Consider the following 25818-nt stretch of genomic DNA (forward strand, 5'->3'; position numbering starts at 1 on the left):
GTAATGTGTTTATCTGCATTTTGGATTTTTAACAGTTTGTTGCTTTCATTTACATGTAAAATAAATGCAACCATCTTTACAAAGTGTGTTTAGCATATATATTGTCACAACCAGGACATTTTACAGCTCTATGGAATAAAAGATAGACTCCACTGTTAATGTTTATAGTCTGTAATAGGCAACATAAAAACAAAGTCCACATTAGTTATGTAGACAGCATACTTTTATGAGCCTGTTAAACTTTGTTTTCACAGGCTACTAAGTCATTTCAAAATAGAGCCTAAACAAACTACCCGTATATTTACTCTGTTTGTCACCAAGAATTAAGATTTGATCTCATTACGTAGGTGGTCATTAATGCAGAATTGCAGACTTTATCATGTTTACAGAAGTAGCTACCAAGAGCCAAAATGGAATGGACCAGAAGGCAGGATGTGACAAGATTTCTTTCTTGAAGAGGATAAAGTGGCATTTGCAATGAGCCTTCTGAGCAGATAGCCATCGGGTTTTACCAGTGGACATGGCTTGGACCAAGATTTGTAATACTGTCCTTACAAGAACGTATTAAAAAAAAAATCTATCCCTACCTCTAAAGGGGTGGGAATTGTAAATTGCTCAATTTTAGATTTTTGCACTTTCGAGATAATTCAGTGAAGTTTGTTGTCATAGTTTTTAGAAGGATACAAAACAACTAATATATGCTGTGAAGAGTGTGGCCAGAATGGTGAATAAAGGGCAAATCACATGGAGAACATTTTCAAAGCAATAGGATTATTTAGGATTGAGGAAAAATCAAGGTTGACTTCCTTGAACGATATTGTGTAGAGCCATGAAGGAGGTGGGTCAACGGTATGGGTGTCTAGAAGCGGGGCATTCAAGGAAAATGGAACAATGATACAGAGACCACAAGTAAGAGTGGGCAGACATTTACGAGAAACAAACAGGAGTTCAAAATGGCTAACGCAAAATAAAGCATATGAATTTTATAATGGAAATTTACGTGATTGAAATATAACTTATGTGGGAATTATTTATTAGGAAGATCTATCTTTTTATAAGAAATGCTATTTTATCCACTTAAGAGTTTATGTTTCCTGGAGATTTACTTGTATTCATTCATTCAGCAAATGCTGATTGAGTGCCTCGCATGAGCTAATGTTCTAGGGCATTGAGGTGCATTGGTGAAAACAAGAACCAAAGACTAACATTTTCATGTAATGGACCAATGACCATGACCAATCATGGTATATCCCAAATTTAATATAGACTAATACTAAAAATTGTATTTTTATAAAACATCACATGAATATGTCAAAAGAGAAATCTCTCCATACATGTCGAAGACAATGAGTCATTTAAAACCTGACATGCAATAATAAAATGAGAATGATAAAATTCAATGGGTGACAAAATACTTAAAACATAAATGAAAGAATTCCTATTATAGTCAGAAAAGAGACAGGGATAGCCATCGTTACATCTAAGTATTCTAGAAGTTCTACTCAATGCAAAAAAACTGACAACCAACAAAAGGAGACTACATTCCATTTTTTGTAGATGAAATATTTGATCCCTAGAAAGCATATGAGAATGAAGTGAATAAACACTAGAAACCATAATAGAAATATATGAAGTTTTTCCCCCAAATACACAGAAATACCAATAATTTTTCTACATATACTAGAAACAGCCAGCATGAAAATATATCTCTATACACTAAGACTTATAAAAAATTATGGAAAAGTAAGCAAGGATTCAAATAAGGTCATACCCTTAATTGAGAATACTCAATAATATATTCTCTAAAATTACTTATAAGTATTTGTTGGTTACAATTAAAATCTGATGTGGCATTGTTTTAACCAGTGAAGTGGTTTTGGAGATCATCTAAATAATAATAATAATTTGAGTACAGACAAGAAAAATGATGAAAATAGGGTAGGAGTAAAGAACAATAAAACCATAAAAATTAAAATATGTCATATAAGCCAACGAATAGAAAAAATAGACTAACAGAAAACCCAGAAGTAGACATTTTATATTTCACTGAATAATAAAGTTAAAATGTCAGATCCGTGAAGAATGGGCTCACCCATAAATGGTGCCTTTCTTACACTGCTTGCTCTAGGCTGTCATTCTCTGGTGCTTCCAGCTCACTGGTGGGATCAAAAATCAAATCTCACCTTCCCTCTGGGGCCAGCGAGGATAACTTTAAACAATGAGTTGCTTCATGGCAAAAATAAAAATAAAACATAGCATGTGCGCGTGCGTGCACATGCACACACACGGACCAATCCCCCAAATTAGCTTTTATTGTAAGATTTTGTCATGAGAAGTGCAATTAACTAATTAATGTTTTCCCTTTCCAAATGCCACGGAATCCTGTAGATTAGCCCGGAGACCTCCCCATCACCACCAATGGCTTCTTTGTCACAGATGCTGCTAGTAAGTCCACATTCAGAATGCAGGTAAGTTGGATGACACGGCATTATAAATTAGCCATATCAGTCTGAGGCATCCACAAACTGATTATTTGCAGTGGCAATGACATTGGCCATGTCTACTTTCTGGCATTAAGTGAACTCTGCATTCAGTTCTCCTGCCACAGTGGCTACATAATGCAGGTGACACTGCATGATTCTATTTTTGTCGACAGAGAAAGACCAAAGTTAAAATGTTTTGTCGTACTTAAATTTAGAATACCTACCCAGTACAGAAAAATAAGCATGCCACATGCATGTGTGCACACACATACACACATGTTCAAACTTCGTGTATTTGTATCACCTAAATTAAAACATTTCCCAACACTGTAGAAAATGTCCATAACGTGGACTAAGTATAATACAGGTAATGTAACGTGTACATTACAGGGACAATGTAATAACAAATACATATGTGTGTGTATATATCACACACACGTATGACAAACACACATTACATATACACAGTTTTTCTTTTAAGATAATTCCCTGAAGTCTATTTGTTTTACATCAAAGGGCACACATACTACTTAGAACTTTAAAAACAAATTTTCCCACTTTCCCTCAGAAAGTTTATGCCACATGTTCATTCATTAGGTTTGGAAGCTGGAGATTAGAAGGGGAAATGTCCTTTTCTAGGAAAAATTTTCCTTGCCGAGTTAACTCATAAAATACTCAAGTTGGATGGAGAGAGGGGAGTAAAATACAATTTAATCAATAGATCTGATCTGTTTCAAATTTTTCCTTTAAAATTTAAGCACCCACTGCATTGAGCTATGGTTATAATAATTAATCTAACTAACAAAAAGACACAATTACCTAGAATAACTTTAGTTCTCAAATTGCCAGACTGCTTCTGGTAATTTTTGTCATAAATCTTTTCCATATTTGAAAATTTTTAATTAATCATCAGATGCACACCAAGGAGGGAGATGGGCAGAATGTGACTTCAAGCAAAGCCACAAATAAAAGTTGTCTATTAAAACTTCTGCATTCAGCACCCAGTCATCCTGTTTGAAATGCACACTGATAGAGGAATGAACCCGATGAACTCATGAATCCCCAGTAGCCAAAAGAATATAGGATTTAAAGATTTGTTCACTCATTTTGAACAGAGCTGTTAACAAAAGTCTACTCTCACTAAGAGTCACCCCCTTCCCCCTTCCTGAAGGAACTGAATGAACAGGACACAGATTCAATGTGTGACTGACCCAGAGCAAGGTGGCAGAGCTACCTGTCTGTGATTTTCATTACTCTTGAGCTGAGTCTGCTGCCACTGGCTGTGGCCAGACAATCACATTTCCCCTTTAATATTTCTTTTTAAAATTTTTAATGTTTTATTTATTTCTGAGAGAGAGAGAGAGACAGCGTGAGCAGGGGAGGGTCAGAGAGAGAGGGGGATACAGAATCTGAAACAGGCTCCAGGCTCTGAGCTAGCTGTCAGCACAGAGCCTGACGTGGAGCTTGAACCCACGAACTGTGAGACCATGACCTAAGCCAAAGTCCGACGCTTAACTGACTGAGACACCCAGGCGCCCCTCCCCTTTAATATTTCTAAACCACTTTGGCTCTCTGAACGTTTCACCTTTATGCTCCAGCTATCTCAACAGTATATATAAACTTGATTAAGATTATCCGAACGTGTAACCTCTCCAGGACTGTATCTTTTGGGCCTCCATCAAATCTGCTTTGTCATAGAGCAGACGGATGAAACGAGCGTGTTAGTAAGAAGGAAAGAAATCTGTCCAACTTCTAATAAGCTTATGATTCATCTTTTGACGGCTCACAGGCCTTTCTGGACAACAGTGATTGGCCATCTGGTTTCACTGGGGATGATAAATTCAGCAATAAACATGACTCTTGGTCCTATGTCCCTCTAAACTCAAGTCACAAATACTGTGAGTCAGATGTCCCCACCCAACAACACGACAGCTTCTGAGCTCAAATGCTCCTTTGACATGGCCCATGCCACCCAACTTCAATTATGCCCAGGCTACATGTCTTTTGGAGGCAGTACAGGATTTCTTTTTCCTTTGACACACCACACACACACACACACACAAACACACACACACACAGACACACAGACACACACACAGACACAATTTTTTTTTTTTTTAAGGAGGCAGAGGCATCCAGCCAAATAAACTACGTTAAGCAGTGGGTTCCATTTTAGGTGTTGACAGTGTATAATAAATCCAGGCCTACCTAACATTTACAGGAACGTTATAAAATGAGTGAAATGGCATGAGCTGGTTGCCAGGGAACCAGACAAACACAATAAACAGGCAGCAGTGACAGGAGTAAGTTACACCATCTCTCCGGTCTGAAATATATCACTTTACATTAGTCTTTGACCACTTTGAAAGCTCTTTGTTTTATATTTTTCAAAATGCTCTTTTACAGCATAGATTACCATTAAATCTTTTCAGATGAGGAAGTTTCTTTTTTTTCTTCCCAAACTTGAATAGCTCTAGAAAGTGAGCATTTATTTTTATTTTAACTCTAATTAAAAAATAAATTCAAGTCTTAAGAACAATGTTAAGACTCAAATCCTAAAGGTCCCTTCTGGCAGATTAAAAAGAAAAAAAAATTTCCCTAGACTAGAAAGAAAATAAACAATAACAGTAGTTAGTATACTTCGATGGTTTAAAATGTTCTGTTAAAATGGCAGCATTTTGCAGTACTATTTAACTCTTTAAAAGTTGGTCTGCATCCTGAAGTACTTTCTCTCCTAATGGAGAATACATTTTATTACAAACACAGAGTTCTAGAACATTCTAGCTAGAAGAATCTTAGAAATCATCAAAGTACTCCTTTATTTGGCACAGTCAAAGCGAAATAGATAAACTACGGTTTTTTTAATAATCATTAAAAATAACGACATCTCATTGCTGCTATTTATACTACATAAAAATATTTATTTTTATTCCTTTAGCCAGTATTCGCATAAGTGAAATAAGTTCTACCTCACTTCTTTCAGCTTTGGCTTTGAACAGCAAAGTAAAGTAGAATGACTTGGAATTCTCCATACAAAATGAAATAAAACTATGTCTGTATGGCAGACATAGAATACTTTAAAACTCAGTTTAACCAAATTTGTCTGACCCATAGGAAATATTATCAGATTATCAACTATCCTTCGGAAAGGCATGTTTGTGAATGTGGTGACCAACTTGTCACAGTTTGCCTGAGACATTCCACATGTGAGCCCTGACAGCCCATGCTTTGGAAAACCCCTCAGGTCTCGGTAGACAAGTATACTTGGTTACCTGCTTGCGCAGCCAATTTATCTTTTCCTTACTGTTTTTCAATACATTTAATAAAAACGTGTTTGTAAGTTACTCTCAGGAAAATTTCACCCTTTCCTAAAAACATTAAAAGCGAGATAAGTTCTCTGATGATGGTGCATTTCTTTATGATCAAGAGAATCCATATTTCAAATCAATTTTTTTAAAGTTTATTTATTTTTAGAGAGAGAGGGAGGGAGGGAGAGAGAGAGAGAGAGAGAGAGAGAGAGAGAATGACTATGTGGGAGGGGCAGAGAAAGGGAAAGAGACGGAATCTCAAGCAGGCTCTACATTCTCATCATGAAACCCAATGTGGGGTTTGAACTCACATACCATGAGATCATGACCTGAGCCAAGATCAACTGGCAGACACTTAACCAACTGAGCCACCAGGTGCCCCTCAAGTCTATTTGTACGGCTGGAGCAGTGGGTTTGCTAAGAGAGACTCAGAATGAAGTTAGCCTATGCATCATTTAAGGTTTCTAAATTGTAGCTATATCACCAGAAACATTTCACTGCTAATAGTTTGAAAGAAACTAGCCCAGTTTCCCATTGGTTGGTTTGTCATCCCTCCACTTGCGCCACCAGGACTTAGTTTTAAGGAAAACAGTGTAAACATTAAGGGAAACTAGACACAGAGAAAGTGGAGCCAGGTTAGAGGGACCCCTGATAGAACCTGGTTACAATAGATCATAAATTCCCAATGCTTCTTAGAAATGATACCATGTAATGCTTTGAGATTGCCAAAACTGATGGATATGTTAATATGCATGGCACAAAATTTGTCATATAAACTGGAGAAAAGGCATTGTTCCTCTTTCCTATAGGCAGAATTAGAAGTCAACTCTACAAGTATCTCTCTCATTACTTCCATATTCTAATTCTGTATTTTTGTCACATATATGCAGCCTGACATCTAATACAGCTTGAGAAAGTTAATTTTTTTTTTGACTAAAATGTTTCTGCTAAGGAATAAATGTATGTAGAATAACTGTATTAATAGCCCAGATTCCTCGTGGCTTGCTGTTCCCACGCTCTTTGCCACATGACTTTGAAGTTCCGTTTTCTAAATAGATGGCTCTCTTTCCTCATCCTTTGAATCTGTGAGGTGCTTCAGTCAACAGGATGCCACTGAGTGATGACGCACCAGGCCCAAGCCCAGGCCCAAAGATCACATGCATTTCCACGTTCTTTCTCTTGACCGTAGGTGAAGATATAACTTACTTTAAGAATTAGGCAGAATGATATGCAAATTTCAAAACGTAGAATAATGTTAGAAATACAGCTTAGGGGCAAGGTAAAGCATTTCCTATTAAAATAAGACTCAAGAGAATCCTGACAGTTTACAGAAGGTGGACACTTCTTGGGCCACAAGACGCAAGGCTTTCTAGCCTTCTGCAGCTACTCTGACATCATTCTTACCATGCCTTATGGCCATTTCTGCTGCACAGCCTCAAATTTAAAAAAATTATGTAAAACAGATACTCTGTTGACCAAACATGGCCACTCCCATCCTTGAAACCTACCCTCAGAAAATAAACAGTAATGAAAGGGAATTGAAAGTGGTAAGACAGGAAAAAGTGGTAAGAAAAGACAGTATTGAATGTCATGGACTGCCCTGAAATACAGGGAGCCTTGTTTTCTGATGCCCAAGGTTGACAACATTTCACTTAAATGGTAAAGAAGTAAATGGTGAGCTGTCTAAAATGTTTTGTGGCAGAAATTGCTAAATAATCAAGGCTGTGTAGCTGTCCAGGCTGAATAAAGCTGCCTTACTGCATGAACCCATTCTTAAGTTTTGCTCAGGTTCATCCCTACGTGTTATTTCCCTCAGCTACCCTTCCCAGTCCTTGCTCACCATGCTGTTTGGAAATCTCTAGAGGAAGGGTGGAGTGAGCCCCATGACTCCTGCTCTCTTGCCATTTTTAGCTGCCTGCAACCTTTCCTGGCTGCCACAATTTATAGACTTGGGCTCAGTGGCCTTGCCAAATAACAAGCGTCTGGCTCATGAACCCCGAGGTGGACTCCTATTAAATGGAAACGTGTCCACTCCACCATATGAAAGCAAAGAAGGGGCTTGAAATGTCAATGTGTGAAAAGTCAAGGTTAATGGAGTGCAAGATTTTTACAAGAGAACCACCACCCTGCAATGACTAATTAAACTGAGTGAGGTCCAGATGGCAAGCATCTTTAAAGATGCCAATTATAGATTCAAATGTTTTTGTGTGACACTGTTTTCCTAGAAAGATTAAGTAGGAATGACGACTTGCTTTTAGTGTTAGACACCATTTTATTCCATCAAAGATCTGGCCAATCCATGCCCTTGGCTGTACCTATGTGCACAACTGATGCTAACTTCATAATATATCCAAAGAGCAGACACCAAGAAAATTTAAGCATCCGTGGCCAGCCGGAAAAGGCAAGCAGATCTCTGGTGAAGAATCACTTCCCCCACTGTGTACTGCCACACTCTTGCACAGTCATTGCAGACTTGGCTTTCAGTGATTTAATTAATAGATCCTTATTGGATACACACTGGATCCCAGTGAATTCTGTCACCATAGCCACTTCCTGCGGGAAGAGTCTTGTACCAGGTCAAGGACACAAAAAATAAGAAGAAAAATAAAATACTCAAAAAGATATAACCAGACTGAACAAGAGTGAAAGATTTAACCTCATCAGGCACATGGACAAGTGAGAATGAGCTGTACCCAAATTCTCCTACTTTGAGATACGGAGAAGTCAAATCGACCCTTTTATCTCTTCTACTAAGTTTCATATTTAGATCCTATTCCTCAGTCTCCTATTTTTCCCTCCACAGGTTGATATTACAAGTGTGATTAAAACAGTCCATGTTCAAACCACTTAAATAAACTCTGCACTAAACCAAATTAAAAATGTTTCTATGCTGGGGCGCCTGGGTGGGTGGCTCAGTTGGTAAAGCATCCAACTCTTGATTTCGGCTCAGGTCATGATCTCAAGGTGGTGAATCCCTTCTTGGGATTCTCTCTCTCTCCCTTTCTCTTTGCTTCTCCCCTGCTCACTCCCTGTCTCTCTCTCAAAATAAATAAACTTAAAAAAATGTTTGCTATAAGACTTCTCAGCCCCCTTTATCTCACTGTAGTGCACCATCAATTTCTGGAAAAAGATGAGATATTGCATATTGCCTACTTGCAATACACGTGTATAGGCGTGCGCACACAGACACACCCTATAAATAGGGTTGTCAGCCTTTAAATCTCCAGATTTTTAAAATTTTTACAGACATAGATTGAGTGCAATACTAAAAAATTAAGATTTCTAGGAAGAAGAAAAAGGAAAAATCTGACATTTGGGAGCATTAATCTAACAAGGGAATCAGGATCCCATGGGACACGGTGACAAAGCAAAGAAATGAGTTCAGTGTTTGGTTTGTCTCTCACTCTAATATGTATTCGATGTTTAAAGTCTGTTGAAGTGGTAGTGAAAAGACAGGCATGAATATAAGAGTTATTCAAGAGCAAACCTAATGGTTTGTGGAAGTTTCTATGTGCTGAGAGCAAGAAAGAGGTCAAAGAGAATTCTGAGTTTCCAAGACTGGAAAGAAAATATATTAATAAAAGTTGGGGGAGGGGAACTGGAGAGAAATTTGGGTCTATGTCTGTGGAATTTGAAGGTATGGGATTCTTTTGGAGATGTTTTGGTAAAATGGAGAGTGAGCCGAGCAAAATTAACACATAATACTCAGAGATATGATTTATTCCAAAAGGAAGGGATATTAGGCTTTTTGTGTCAATGATAGACCGAAAGAGCTATTAAGCTACCCTGTATGATAAGACAGCAGACAGTAAAAACGACAGCTGACAAAAACTTCAAGGGCTAAGGGGGAAATGTCTTAATGGGTATTCTGTGACCACAAGACCAGGAATCAGATACAGAGGTTAGGGTGTGTGTGTGTGTGTGTGTGTGTGTGTGTGTGTGTGTGTAAGATGGGGTGGTGGGGAGGCAGTGGAGGGTTTTGGGGTTTGTGTGTGTGAATGAATAATTGCTTTTATTTCTCATGGAAATAGCTGACTTCCATGATAGTTAATAGTAACGATTTTGGTTACTATTATCAAGCACATATTAAAGTCCGAGAAACACTTTATGGAGAGAATCACTACATCGATTTTATTATGCTGATACCACACTTTCCTTTATTAAACAACTGTATTGAGGCGTATTGTATATATCTTAGCATCTATCCATGTAAAGTATAAAATTCGATGGTTTTCACCAAATGTACTATGCTGGGCAGCCATCACTACAACCCGGTTTTAGAACACATCACACCGAGTAATCAGTTATGCCTATTTACAGTACATGCCCGTCCACATCCCCAGTTCCAAGCAAACAATAATCTACTTTTCTTCTCTCTACCTTTTCTGCATTCTGTCCCTATCTTCATCTGAGAAAAAGTATGTTATCTTTTCCCTAGTTTTAAATAAAATTGCTCCAATCAGTATGCAGTATGAGAAACAGAATGCCTTTGAAAATCATCACAAAACAGCAACAAAATGACGCTAGAAAAAATCATATCTAAAAATGGGAAATGGGAGATGTTTATTGTTCTAAGTTAGTATTTTCTGTGTTCCAAAGAGTAAACAAGGAACTAAAGGTGATCTGTCAATCTGAGAGCAAGATCCTACAAGAAACCTGGTTCGCAAACTAAAAAACAAAGTCGACGAATAAACAAAACACAACAGAAATGGTCTCACAGATATAGACAACAAACTGATAGTTGCCAGAAGGAAGAGGAGTGGGAGGAGGTACAAAATAGGTAAAGGGGATGAAGAGGTATAATCTCGGAGTTGCAAAATCAATAATGCATGGGGATGTAAGTTAGAGCACGGAGGATATCGTAGGTAATACTGTAACAACTTTGTATGGTGGCGGATGGTAACTAGACTTACAGTGGCGACCATTTTATAATGTATATAAATGTCAATTCGCTATGCTATACACATGAAACTGACACATTATATGTTAATTATTCTTCAAAAGGAAGGGAGGGGGGAAGGAAGGGGGTGGGAGGGAGAAAGAGAGAGAAAGAGAGCAAGAAAGAAAGAGACCTGGTACCAGGAAGAAACTAAGTTACATTTTACTCGGCTGAGTTTTCAGACATCACTAGCCTGGCTAGGTGAATTTGCAGAAAACCAGATTTGGCATTCTCCAGGAGAAAGCCTGATAGGAGACTGCATAGCAAAGACAGCAACCGTGGTCAGGGAGGTATTCTGATCTGGCCCCCAGTTTGGGAAGGGGGCAGAAATGGACCACATGGAAATTGGCGCTCAGAGGAACTGCATCTGGAAGGCGAACTTTCCAGGCTGCTGACGGCTCAAAATGTCAAATTGTTTGAAAAAACAAACACTCTGACATAACATCTATGCAATGAAGTTTTCAAGATGTTCCCAACAGAACTGCATGCAGCAGCTGGCACAATGAACCTATTCCCAAAACCCCAATACTGTCCCAACAACCCAGAGAAGAAGAGGAAACTGTAAGACTTACATAAAGTTGTTGAAAAACCAATTCGACCAGCTACATTTTCCCTACTCTTCCATTCATATAGTAATAATTTGATAGTCTCTGTTAGGCTTCACCTTTTAACTTTTTTCAAGTGTTGCAGCCTCTTCATACAGTAAGTATGTATTCCTCAACCCTAAAAGAAAACAGCCTAAATATTTTATATGTATTGAAAGATTAAGCCTTGCAGATATTACAAAGATGAGACTCAGACAAAAGGAAAGAAATCTGTTCAAAATTACCTGTGAATGGAATATTCCTTCAACGAGCTGATCATCGATAATCGAGCCTGTAAAGCAGGCAATGGACATTCGAAATAAAGAGAAAGTTGGATGCAAGCAAGAAAGGGTAACACTTCTGGGAATTTCTAAAATACAATCCAATTGTACAAAGTATAAAAGTGAACTTATTCTCTTAGAAGATATTTGTGGTTCACTGGTAGACTGTTTGGAGTTTGAACTGTGGTTTCCTTATTCTCACTCATCCTTAAAAAATGTGATGAATGTAATAAGCTTTGTATCCATTTTCAAGGCTCAGTGCATATGAAGTCTACCCTCGTCCTATCTGGCAAACGTCTTCCTGCTTCTGAAAATTTCCTTCATCACTGAACCCTATGCCTGGCGTGCCCCTATCTTCCTCGGTCACCTGTGTTACCATTCCAGTATCAGGTTTATCAAGCTTCAAAGTGTTTTCATTTTTGCATTTTCTCCATTTTGTTTTGTGTCTATATAAATAAATGATAAGACTAAAGTATGGGAAATATGAACACAGACACTATGAAAATGTCATGTGTGTTAGGACCTTTAATTTTCCATTTTTTTTTCAGCAATGTAAAGAAGGCAAAGGAATCCAGACGTAGGGAGAAAGTTAAATGGTATGGATCTATACTCCGTATTTACTTTTCCTATGTTTTTGGGGGGAGTGCATATTTTTTTTATTTTGAAGGTTTTATCTTTATTTTTTTTTTTTTAGTTTATTCATTTATTTTGAGAGAGTGTGAGTGGAGGATGTGTGGAGAGAGAGGGAGACAGAGACTTCCAAGCAGGCTTTGCACTGCTAGTACAGAGCCTGATGCAGGGCTCGAACCCACAAAACCGTGAGATCATGACCTGAGCTGAAACAAAGAGTCGGACGCTTAACCGACTGAGCCACCCAAGGTGCCCCAAGATTTTATCTTTTAGAGCTGTTGAAGGTTCACTGCAAAACTGTGGGGAAGGCAAAGAGATTTGCTCCCTATCTCCACACATGCACAGCCTCCCTCACTGTCAATATCCCCCACCAGAGTGGCACACAGTACAAATGACAAGCCTGCGTTGGCATGTCATTGTCACCCCAAATCTATACTTAGTCTTGTACATTCTATGGGTTTGGACAAAAATGTGGCAATAGGTACCCAGCATAATGGTACCATACAGAGTATTTTCACTGCCCTAAGAATCCCATGTGCTCTGCGGATTTATTCCTACCCCTCACCACAAGCCTTCACAATAATTGATCTTTTTACTGTCTCCATAGTTTTGCCTTTTCCAGAATGTCATATAGTTGGCCTCAGTCTGCAGGCTTTCCAAATCGACTTTTTTCAATTAGCAACATGCATTTAAATCTTGTCTTTTCATGACTTCCTAGCTCATTTCTCTTTAGCCATAACTAATATTCCATTGTTTGGATGGACAATGTAATATGTATCCACTTACATACTGAAGGATATCAAGGATATCGTGGTTGCTTTCAAATGCTGGCAATTATGAATAAAACTACCTTAAATATCTGTGTACAGGTTTTTTTGTGTGGCCACAGGTTTTGAACCTCTCTGAGTAATTACCAAAGAGCACAATTTGCAGGATCACACGGTAATGGATATGTTCAGTTTTATAAGAAACCACCAAATTGTCTTCCAACATGGATGTACCATTGAACATTCCCACCAGCAAGGTGCGGAACTTCCTGTGGCTCCACATCCTTGCCAGCATTTGGTGCTGTCAGTGTCCATATGCTTTTAACAATAACATCTAGGGGCTTATATGCCTGATGGGTTAACAGGACTATCAAGAAAAACTGATTTGGAAAAATAGACAAAGAAAACTACCATGCCTAGCAGTTAGTCCTTTCTTTACACAAAGGGATTGTTTGGTTTTAATTTTAGGCTTTTCCTTTTCCTTTTTTTTTTTTTTAAATCTGTCTGTTTTTAATCACACGGACAAACATGATTCGTTTAGAAAAACGAAAAGAAAAGAAAAAAGAAAGTACAGGTAAACAAGAACAAAATTCATCCGTAATTCCACCTCCCAAAATAAAAGAAAAACACTACTAACAATTTGGTTTACGTCCTTCCAGAAACACAACCGTGTGCATGTGTGTGTGTGCCTGTGTGTGCGTGTGCGCACACACATATGCACACAGAAGCACAAAGGGTATGCATTAGCTCTTGCTGCATAACGAACCATCTCAAAACTTTATGACTTAAAATAACAATCATTTATTTGGCTTATTTTTCTTTGGGTCAACAGCCTGGGCTGGACTCACCTGGGAGCCTCTTCTATCGCCAGTAAGCTAAGGGACTCCTCTCCTCGGGACTTTCCAGGAGCGGGTGGGCCTCAAGGGCCTCATTATCCAGACAGTTTGTCCAGTCTTGTTCTCATGGTGGCAGGAATGGGGCTCCCAGGGGAAGCAAGAAGGCAAGTCTGACATTCAAGCCCTTTCTAGGCCTTTAGTTTTATCATGTACACCAGTGGTCTGTTGGCAAAGCAATTCACATGGCCAATCCAGAGGCTGGGGGTGGAGAAATAGACTCTGTTATCTGACAGTAGGGTTTGGATTTTTAGGAAAACGGATGGCTATGTTTGCAGTCATTCCCAATCCTGCCACCCCAGGGGTGAGGTACTACTAACATTTTGGTTTATATTTTTTCAAAAACATACAAACCCACACTAAATTAAAATATGTTGTAAGCGATCCTCATATCAATACATATTGCTCCATGTCATTGCTTTATTTTTATTGTTTTATAGTGAGGAGTTTTATTTTCTGTTTTTCATTTATTTTTTAAAGTAAGCTCTATGTCCAGTGTGGGGCTTTAACTCACGACTGTGAGATCACGAATTACATACTCTACCTTCTGAGCCTGCTGGGTGCCCTCTTCTCATTGTTTTAAGTAGCTGCAGAAGGTTGCCCCACTTAGCTGTACCATAATGTACTTGACCTCTATCCTAAAATTCAACTCGAGAGATCATTTCCAATTTTCTCTATCAAGCTGTCAGAAATATCTTAGTGCATTCATCTTTCCCTCTATCCATGATTATTTTCTCACATAGCTCCTCAGGCAGCTTACCTTCATCTTCCAAGACTCTCAAAAAAAAAAAAAAATGCAGCCTTTATTCATTAGAAGACGTGGGGAAAACAGAGTGGGAAGGATGGAAATAAAGGCCAGGCTAAAACCCTGACTGTTCATTACAAATCAGTCACCAATACTAAAAAAAGGAAAAGGAAGAATAAATATAAAGATAACAATAAAATCATCATGGAATCTCATTTGTTTATAAAGAATAATTTGCAAGTATGTATATTTGTAACCACTTCTACATTTAATATACTGCCTCAAACATGCAATGTGGGACTGTTTTCTACTCATTTCGGTGATATCAGCCCAGGTTGCTGGAGTATTTTGTTGGCCTCTTCCTCAGCACATCCAGAATCAGTTGTCTTACTTGATCTGGATACCTGGGCTCATCTGCCTTCACTGCCTTTCCCATCTGACACTCCAGAGCCCAGAAGAGATGCATTTACCTAGTTTGGTCTCACTGGCAATGACAATCTCAGTGTCATGGCTCAGCTTCCCCACCTGCTTTTGGGCCTTTTCCAATTCACTAAGTAGTTCGTCATCAGTTCTTCCCATTTCAAGAACAAGGGAAAATCTCTAGCACTTGATGTGCACCTGTATGTTGTGGGTACTCAACACGCAAAACAGGAGAAGAAATAAGATAAACACCCTATTATAGTCAAGCTGGACTAGGTCCAAGGAGATGTCTAAAAGCTTTTGTCTGCAGAAAACTGAACTCTCGGGGCTGATAATGGTGACTGGACGTCAAAGGTATAATAGGAAATAAAGTTCTTTTAAAAACAAACTGCAAACACCATAAAACTGTATTGTTTTCAACTTCCCTATCGAGTGCCTTTGCTGTGCATATGCATTACAGCAGACATCCATGCCAACGGAAGACAAGAATATTCTAAGCTTGTCATGTGTTTATACATGACTTCCGGAATTAAGGTTGCACGCATGAATTTTGTACTCATCCACATCCAGCGTAATCAATAGGGCAGATTTGGGAAAGCGGAGAAGTGAAGGGCTTGAAATTATACTTCATTTGGCTGTTTTTCTTCATTGTGTGATAGTGGCAGTCCTCCCTCCCCCCCAAATTCCATTCTTTTCATCTTGTGTTTCCTAATTCCTAGTTTGTGTATTTGGTTTTCTTGTTTTGTTTTGTTTTGCATTACTTTTAGAGACATATGGCCGGGCAATGCTATATTGGATAATTAACCTTGCTCTTTTATAAAGGATTATCGCATGGAAAGATTAACACAAAAGTAGAATGGAAGACCTATAATCCACTTGTGACCTGGTGCTACATGATTGCAAAGGTCATTAAGTTTTAATCCAAATAGTATAGTATGGCTGTCATAAAATATATGAGTTCCTTACTATTTCTTATTCAAAATGCCTATAAAGATTCAAACACAATCTTACTGTTTGAGTTGTCATTTACCATTACTCAAACTCTTGCTAAGAATAAAATGAAAAGTATTGAAGTCTCTGGTCAAATACCTAATTATTAGCGCTCAGTATCTATGGGATCTCATTTTCTCCAAAAAACACCAAACCCCCCCCCCAAAAAAAAAAACAACAACAAAAAAAACAAGGAATCCGTCCATTCATGGAGAAAAACCAGTTTCATTTTAAGCATGACTATTGATGTCCATGGCAAATCTGCTGACTGAAAAGAGTGTTTATTGATTCAACCTTTTTATAACCCTATACTAAAGTAAACATGTCTGAGACAAATAAGCAAAACATCAAATTTCACTCAACTACCATGTGGCCCTCTTACTTAAAGAACTTGGCATGAGCCATTATCCAGCCAAGGCCCCAGAATACAGAAGATCTGCATTTTATATGCACAGTAACCCCACACACACCACCAATTTTTTTCTCAAGTCCTTCTTTATGTCTTCTTGTATCTTCAGTTAATTGCTCATGGCTAAAAGTTTAATATAATCTTCACTAGGTACAACTGTTGTAGTACCTATCAGTTTCATCTGCTTATAAGTCAATTTCATCTGGTTAGAAGTTTGTATAAGCATCTTCTCATGGAGATGAGGGAATAAGTCTGCATCGTTTCATAAGTTTTAGAAAATTTCACTTTGTTTGGGTATAACCTTGTGTCAACCATGACTTCTAGGTCTGACCCCAAACAAGAATTTTATATGTCCAATACCAAAAATCCCCAACCAGACATCACGCCAGTCTTTATGCAACCCCAGATCTTACTTAACCTGGGTAAATCTATCTTCACATTCTTATATACAACTTTCATAGTACATTGCATCATCACTGAGGCAGGAAATGGTTAAAAACACATGTGCTTGAGGATTAGTATTATATTTGTATTGGCATTTACACTTCATGTATTCACTCATCAAATAGTATTGGTCATCTGCTACATGTGAGGCACCATACTAGGTACTGAAAACATAATGATAAATAAAGCACATTCTCTAAAATTCATGGTGCTAGCAGCCCAGGAGAGAAATATAAAAGTAGTATCACATTAGTTATATATGAAAATGGTCATCAAAGAAAAAAATGGGTCATTCATTTTTGGTGCATGTGTATTTTGTTAAAAAAAAAAAAAAGGCATGGTTCTGAGTTTGTCTTCCTCATAGAGATTTTTTTAGCTTCTATTACTGCCTAAAGAAGCTCTTGGAATAAACTATAAGATGATGTCATCTTTTTGGATGAGCATGGCTGTCTTTTTCTCTTCCATAGTAGTACAACCATGTATTCAATTAATCTCAAGGCTACCTAAAACTACACAGGTATAAATTTAAAAACGAGCTTAGGGCATACACTCTAGTACGTTATTTCAGATCATACCTTCTGGGGACTCAGAGCCCTTAACTGTGTTGTTTCTCGCAGTGGAATGATAATAATCTCTTTGAATGAGATTTTAAAAACTTGGATCAAAAGCAACACCTTACACGTTGGCGTATATAGAAAACCTGTGTATAAAAGTGTAAACTGGCAATAGAAGAGTGAAACGCTGCAAACAATTTTAATGTTCTTGTTTTTTTGTTCTATGTAACAGAAGGCATCAGTCAATGGTAGGACAGTTGCACAGTAGCCTGCATGATTCTCATGAAGAATAATCTGATAAAGATGCACAGGGCTAATGTCATTGGGGGAAACATAGTATATAGTCTGGAGACATTCACCAAATCTCCACTAAAGAGAAGGTGGATAATGTCTTATTTGTATTTTATTCTAAGTAAAGAAGGTTCTTCTTTGAGTCTGTTCTGGATGAAGTTTAGAGGAGTTAGGGAAGAACAGTCACATATAACTAGCAAAAAGATTTAAAATAGTTCAGTATTTTGTAAACAATTCTGGCAACTCTTTCAAAGGATTATATGAAATGTGTAACTAACATAGCCAGGCTAGTGAGATATAGTAAATGTTTTAGTAGATTTTACTGCCCTACCTAGTACCATATTCAGAGAGTTTTCTCCCGAAGGTCCAACTCATTGAAAGCACATCATGGTATCTTGTCCCCTCACCTCCACCTCATTGTAGTGAATGAGTATTGGACATTCAACCCAAGATAGTCCAGACCAAGCACCAAACTACCAAAAATGTATGTTAAAACACATATCCTGAAATGTGTCTGCCTCGGTTAGAATTCAGCTTCTATCTTGAATTATGTGACATCAGTCAGGTTATTCAATTTCTCTGTGCTTCAATGTCCTCATCTGTAAAACTGCATGATATTAGAACCTGTGGGTTGTTGTTGGGATTAAATGTGAAAATATATTGAAAGAGTTTAGAAAAGAGAAGGAGTATACTAAAATCCACTAATTATTGCTATTTAGGTTGAGTTTTGTTGGCACATGAGAAGATATAAAGGAGTTAGGAAGATACTCTTTCCCAGGTGTGGGGAGAGAGAGCGAGAAGTGAACACAGAGGCAGAAAAGACTTGAGATACATAGAAAAATGAAGAGATTATATTAGTCAGGGTCTAGGAAGGAAACAGATGCTACACTCAATTTTGATAATTTGAGGAGATTTGGTTAACAGGGTTTGATAATACTCTGAGGCCTAAAGAGTGGGGAGAGAGAGAAGTCATAGAACTGGAAATTAGAGATTCTAGTAGCCCTTCATATTGGATCTACTCATTCCAAAAATATATGTCCTTTGATTAAGAGATGTAGTCAATTGAGGTAAACCTCCCAAAGGGTGCCAAGTACTTCAATTTCACTCTTCTCATCTCTAATCTTCTATCAAGGTTCCCCACTAGCTGAATCCAACCAGAACTCAGAAGGCAAGAAAACCAGTGATAGCATCTATACAGGCCAGCCTGCCGGAGCAGACTGCTGAGTGGACGAGGGCAGAGAGTCCATCTGGAGGGCCTACACAGAGGATGTCCTGCACTGACACCGTCTGGGCTCAGAGAGGCAACGTCTACTCTGTGCAAGGCTCCTTCTAGTTCTCACACATCCTGTCTCTGAGTCTTTCCAATACATTCCCTTTTTAGCCTAAGCTATAGTGAGCAACTTCCTATTATTGGTAACAAAACCAACTTTGCTCTAAGCAGAAAAGTTCTGGCAACTACAAAATATGAGTAGAAAGTCAATGGGCATAAAATCAGAGGAGAAAAAGTATCATCACTTCTGCCTTATTATAGATTTTAGTAGTCCAGAGTTTTCAGAGCATTAAGGATCACATTACTAACAGCAGCATATGAATACTCATTACCCCACTACCAACAACTAAACCATGGCTTAAACTCTCCACTTTTACTTAGTGTCTCCAGAAAAACTGGAGAAGGCTGGATTACTGTCATCTAAGAAGTTCATGTGATTAAAGATATTGACACAATGTCCAATTAGCTCACCTTTCTTCATGATTGCTACTACCTAAATATTGCTATTAGGTCTTATTTTCCATCTTTGAAGTTTTCTGGGTTTACCTCTTAACCTTCTCCAGATTCCCTTTACCTCTATTCAGTTTATGAGCCCAGAAAGAACAAAAGTACAACCAACCCAATACAGTAAGAGTCTAATTCATATGTACATTACCTAAGGCTGGGTTTATGACTTCTCTTGCCAAGAAACTCTCCTAAGCTTCATAAATTCACACACAGAGTTATATTAATATATCCACAGAACATACATGCGTGCGCGCACGCACACACACACACACATCTTGTTTTGTTTTTTCACATTGAAGCTTTCTTGGGTGAGAACCATACTTGACTAATTATACTCCATGCCCCATCCCCCACAGCAAAAATGTCCAAAGAAAACAGTCAAAATCTCACCATGGCCACTGTCTGGATGAAGCTGTCTTGGGAACCAACGAATAAGCAGCTCCCTCTGTGGGGGGGAAAGAAAGTGATTATGTCGCATGCAAGGCCTTAAATTGAGAGAGAATTAACTCAGCTTATAATAAATCACTGTTGACATCCTCACTAAAGGCTTCATGCTCTCCCAAGCCAGGGGGAATTTTTAGCTGGCCAAGAAGGAAACTCCACAAGCGCTGGCTATTATTTGAATGTGCAACCTTCATATGGGAGATTCTGAAGGGTTTTCCCTATAGGGTCTGAACAAATTCCATAGAGAATAGCTACCCTCCTAAAACAAACAAAGATTGATTAATAACTTATTATCATATTTTACAATTGAGACTTTGGAAAATGTGTAACCGCAGGAGGCCTGTCTGCACCTCACTTATTTTTAACTTATATATGGGTCTTTCACTAAAGAAAAAAAAGTCAAAGAAAAAGATTAAGGACAGCAAGTCTTCTTCTCATGGTTTGAAGAAAGGTATGTTTTTCTCTGTACTTTCTGGGGAAGAATTACTGATCTGCCAACTTTGACGAACGTTTCTAGACCATATAGCACATAGTTTGTTGTCTAGGTACTGGCTTATCTGCTCCCTGCAACGTCCCTAAGGGAAAAGGCGATGTCTGTGATAATTCTTTCAGAAAAAGGAACTTTGGTCTGGGAGGTGAAGTGACTTACAGACATCTAGGTAAGAGAAGTTGGAGGCAGGACTTTTGCTAAGTTGTAGTGTGGGAACTATTTTCTATCATGTAGAAGTACTTCATAAAGAGGATGTGTTTCTTGGTTGGTAGAATCAAATTTTATATTAATGATATTGATTGAAAACATTTTTAAAAAACTTCAAAGTGTTACTAAGCCACCACCCGAGTATTTTTCCTCCCATGTAAGTTGTTACCAACATTTGTACTAGCTGTACTAAGGGATTCAGTGAAACCTGGATTCATAGGGATTAAATTCTGTTTTCTCTGAAGAGTTTTAGTCCATTTCTGCATGACAAGAGCACCCTTCAGTGTTTTTGGAGGGGAGGTTGATTCAAAATTATGTATAAATTAAATGCATATGAACAAGATTTGGACAATGCTTCATAATGAGTAAAATTTACTTTAATTAATAGGTTACTCCAGAGAAGTATATTCTTTTTTTTTTTAATGTTTTTTGTTTATTTCTGAGAGAGAGAGAGAGAGAAAGAGAGAGAGAGAGAGAGAGAGAGAGACAGCATGAGCAGGGGAGGGTCAGGGAGAGAGGGAGACACAGAATCTGAAACAGGCTCCAGGCTCTGAGCTAGCTGTCAGCACAGATCCTGATGCGGGGCTCAAACCCACAAACTGTGAGATCATGACCTGAGCTGAAGTCAGATGCTTAACCAACTGAGCCACCCAGGTGCCCCGAGAAGTATATTCTTATATACTGGATAACTTTGCCTCTTCACTTACATTCTGCATCTGGGCCCACCCGGCTTAGTGTCTTTAAGAGGCCAACCCATAAGTATTACAACAAAGATCCCTTTGCCCTCTGACTTCCATAGGGGTTCAACCCATGGAGGCCCTGGAAAGAGACTGGAAAGAAGGAAGAATATGAAGTTAACATATTTATTCCCCCCAGTACCCTCCTTACTGGGAATCTCACAGAGTCACTGCTTTTATCCCAAGAATCTCTCCAGAACACTGGTCTCTCCCCTACTTCCAGGAATGACTCTTTACTCTTGCTCCATTTAGCTCCAGAGAGCTGCCCCTTTATTGAGGCTTTCCCTAACATCTGCCCACATCAGTGCAATCGGCCTGTTGCAAAATTTTCCTCAAATCACTCAGATTGGATGAGATTCAGCCAGGGCCCTGCCAGGAAAAGGCAGGTACATTCAGACTAGGTCTCCATCCTTTAGAAGGATCTTAAAACCATGCATACAGGACTCTACACATATCTGGGATGCTAATGGAATGAGATGGGATTTAGTTGTTACAAGTGCTGTGTTGGCATCATTGCCCAAATGATAAAGAAGCAAGCAAGCAATGTAATTCTGTTTATAGAAGTATTTGGGGGGGGGGGGGAGATGAATTCAAAATTAAGTATAAAATAAATGTATAAGAACAAGATTTGAATGATGTTTTCAAATTACTAAAATTTACTTCAATTAATAGAGTATTCCAAGGAATAAGAAAAAGAATGATTAGTGGTTAGCTTGTATTAGTTGGGTAAATTTGCTTCTTTTCATTTAATGTGATATTAACCTGAACTACTTATCATGGCCTTTTTAATAAATTGAGTTATATGATCTTATATTAATTTTTATTGAAAGCCCTTTAGGTAAAGTAATTTACATACACAAATTCTACTGCTCACTTACTTAATCATTTCTACTGTATAGCTTACCGATGCAAATAAGGTATCTCATTCAAATTCTGATTTTATGCTCCCAATAAACAAAAAAGCAAACAAATAAATTAATAAGTTTTTAAAAGATAATCTGATGTTAAAAAACATATATTTTAATATAATATATAACTGGAAATGTGTGTGTATATACATATATATATATATGTAATAGGTTACAGCAGTTAAATGTAGGACTTATGTGGCTCACTGAGTGCTAATTATTATTTGCTCTTGCAACACGCTGTGGCATTTTGGGGAACTATTTTGACATCAGGGCATTCCTAAGTATAGTCAATAGGCTCTTATTAATATAGTAGGGTATTTTTAGCTAGGCTTTAGCTTTTTAAAACCACATGGCTTAAAGTATCCCTTCACAGTAAAAAAATATATTCAAGCATAATCCCATCTGTATACATCCACTCAGGTCCTTTGGCTTACGAAACGAGTACTCAACTTATATAAAGATAAATATATATTTAATTTTGGTAAAGTTCTCCACAAAAAAAAAAAGAATTTTAGAAAACAGAAAAATGTTAATCTACTAGACTTACTTTCTTGCCTTTTCTAAAGGTTCTCAGAAGAGCAAATGCAACATTGTATTCAAAGAAATGGTGAAAATTGTCAAGGATTACAAAGCACATGTACACATATCAAGCTCTGAACAGTCACAGAACAAAACAGGCTGTGGTTATTAAGTCACAACAGCAAGTTCTCAAATGGGGTTTGGTTGGTTGACATTTCTGTGTGTGTGTGTGTGTGTGTGTGTGTGTGTGTGTTTCTTGTCTTTTTCTCTGCGAAGCATTCTACTCAGACAGCCAGGATAACAAGTCAGACAAGCTCTCCCACAAACAAACTCAACACTGTTAATCAATCACTTTTTGCGCTTTGAGAATTTACTTCCTCCTGAAAACCACTTATGAAATGAACCCTTTTTCCTTTTTAGATTAGGGAATTGGAACACAGGGAATCGACATACTCATAGTTATATATTGACATTTTGAGACAGATGAAATGAAAAGCAGCAATTCTTGCTGATAATCATTCAATTCTGTGAAGCACAGACAACACAGTAATACAAGAGTCCTGAATCATAGTTGTTACTTATTTGGCTTTCACTTTCTAGCTTCCTATAATAAAATCGATGGCTGTATCCTACGGCTCTGGCCATCATGATCCTCCACAAATCCAAAAAGTAGAGAGCAAAGAAGACATGACAGTGCACAATGAATTTCACGCATACTTACAGAGCCATCAAGTCGTTCCCTCACACATTGTTTATTTTCGCATTACACCAGTTTTTCTGGAAGTGTACGATCATAGATGTTCCTTGACAAAGAATCCTTTGGGGGAAAATATGCACACAAAATAAGAAATTAACATTGAGGCACCTGGGTGGCTTAGTCGGTTAAGCATCTGACTTCAGCTCAGGTCATGATCTTGTGGTTCATGGGTTCGAGCCTCACATCGGGTTCTGTGCTGACAGCTCAGAGTCTGGAGTCTGTTTCAGGTTCTGTGTCTCCCTCTCTCTCTGTCCCTCCCCTGCTCATGATCAGTCTCTCTCTGTCTCAAAAAAATAAATAAAGACTATTAAAAATTTTTTAAAAAGACATTAACAAAATTTTAGCAGGTTTTGTTTACCACCGAATTTTCCTTCTCAGAAGCTTTAATCTGTTGTTCCACTCTGAGTTTGGGGGAGTATATTATAGCTGCTGTGTCAGAATTCATTGACAACTACCCCTTCACCTCAATCTCTCACCTCTTCGGTAAACACTAAAGAAGCAGTTATACCAAACTGATTAACTGATCCCAAACAGTTTGGAGGAAAATAAGGAAGACTGGTGGGGAAGAGCATTAGGATGCAACATAATTAACTACCAGTTAATACTAGGTGATATTCTGATGAACACGTAGTGAGAATACTAAAGGAAACAGCAGTAATTCACACTTCCTAATGAGCTGGAGACATTTGGGGGAAGGGCCAAACAATTTTATGAAGTGCAGTTCTGGAGAATTTGCTAGGTTAACAGTAACACAAACTAATTTCTGTTCTTCAGGGATGACTTTTGCTCATCCTCACAAAGGTAAATAATCAACTATTTAAAATTGAAAGTTGGTTAAGACATGAAAAATTACCTAATCTAGCATCCTCATTTTTACAGAGAAGGAAATTAAAATTCTGGGAAAACATTAAGTGGTTAGTATGCATGGTTTTTTTAATTTAAAAAAAAAAAGGAGGATAGAACCCAAATCACTCATTTGTAATCTAAAGCTAACGTCTAGCCATACCTAATGTATTAAATATTAGCAAGGGATACTGATAAGTGATAAATGAGGTGGGGGTTTGTTTTGTTTTGTTTTGTTTTTTTACCTGAGGTGAAGGTTAAATATGGAGCTGAGTCTATTCATTATTTACTATAAATCAAAATTTCATTGTTGGATGATATTTTTGATCATTCAACAATATAGATAGTTGTGGAGGATACTTTGATAGGCTTTCCAGATCCTATTTCAATGAAGAACTTGTTGCCCCAGAATATGGGAACACTCTGGCAGATAGCTTTGGATGCTCAGTGAGGCTTGGCAGCCATATTGGATGCTAAAGAGAAAGCAAAATGTGTGTCCGTATATACACACATCAAAATACCCCCCATATTTTGAAGCACATGGAAAATGTAACTAAAGCCTTCTAATCAAAAACAAAACAAAACAAAAAGCATGACTATAAATAGGAACTTGTACTGCCCAGTCACGCCACTGACAATTGTCATAAAGCTGCCCAGCCAGTGAAGACTTAATGCCTGTGAGGGCCTGGGAACCACTCTGTCTGATTGAGAACAACTATTTCCATCACAAGGCCATCAAACAAACAAATAACAGCTTGTCTTTATTTAAATTTTGATATCTTGTTCACCATGGATTTTTTGCATGAAATTCAATTGGAAAAAATACTGCCTTAGAATATTAGTTATCTTGGTCACTGAGTTTCGGTTGTCCCTTAAATTTTGCACTGAAGAGACTGCTTTACTCACCTCATCCTGGTCCTGGCCCTAACACCGCTCCCCTTTTGAGACTGCCTCATGCTCTTCCCAAGTGACCCACTACCAGTGCCTGATCAATGTGTAAGGAGCCTGGCCTCACAGGCTCAACTGGAGCCATTCCTGAAGGTTCATTCCAGCCCCAGGGCTCCCTGGAAGGTTAGCCAGCCCTGCTCTGGGGACTGGGTTGTCACTGGACTTTTCCCTCTGCCCATCCCTACTTTTTTCTCCTCCCATGCACAGGTGTTGACCTCAAGGGTACTTCATAAAAACCTACTGCACATTAACCTCCATCTTGGAGGATATTTATGAGAGAACCATAAAACTGATCAACTTATATTGACTAATATTTATTGAGCATATACCAAGTTCAATGCATGCTTATATGGATTTTTATTTTACCTTGTCAGTAAGGTAGGTACTATAAGCAACAGCGAATTTTTTTACGGTATTAACATCAATTATACACAATATCGTTTGTTT

This window comes from Crocuta crocuta, unplaced genomic scaffold (genome assembly GCF_008692635.1).
Source record: "Crocuta crocuta isolate KB4526 unplaced genomic scaffold, BGI_CrCroc_1.0 scaffold1, whole genome shotgun sequence".
NCBI lineage: Eukaryota > Metazoa > Chordata > Mammalia > Carnivora > Hyaenidae > Crocuta > Crocuta crocuta.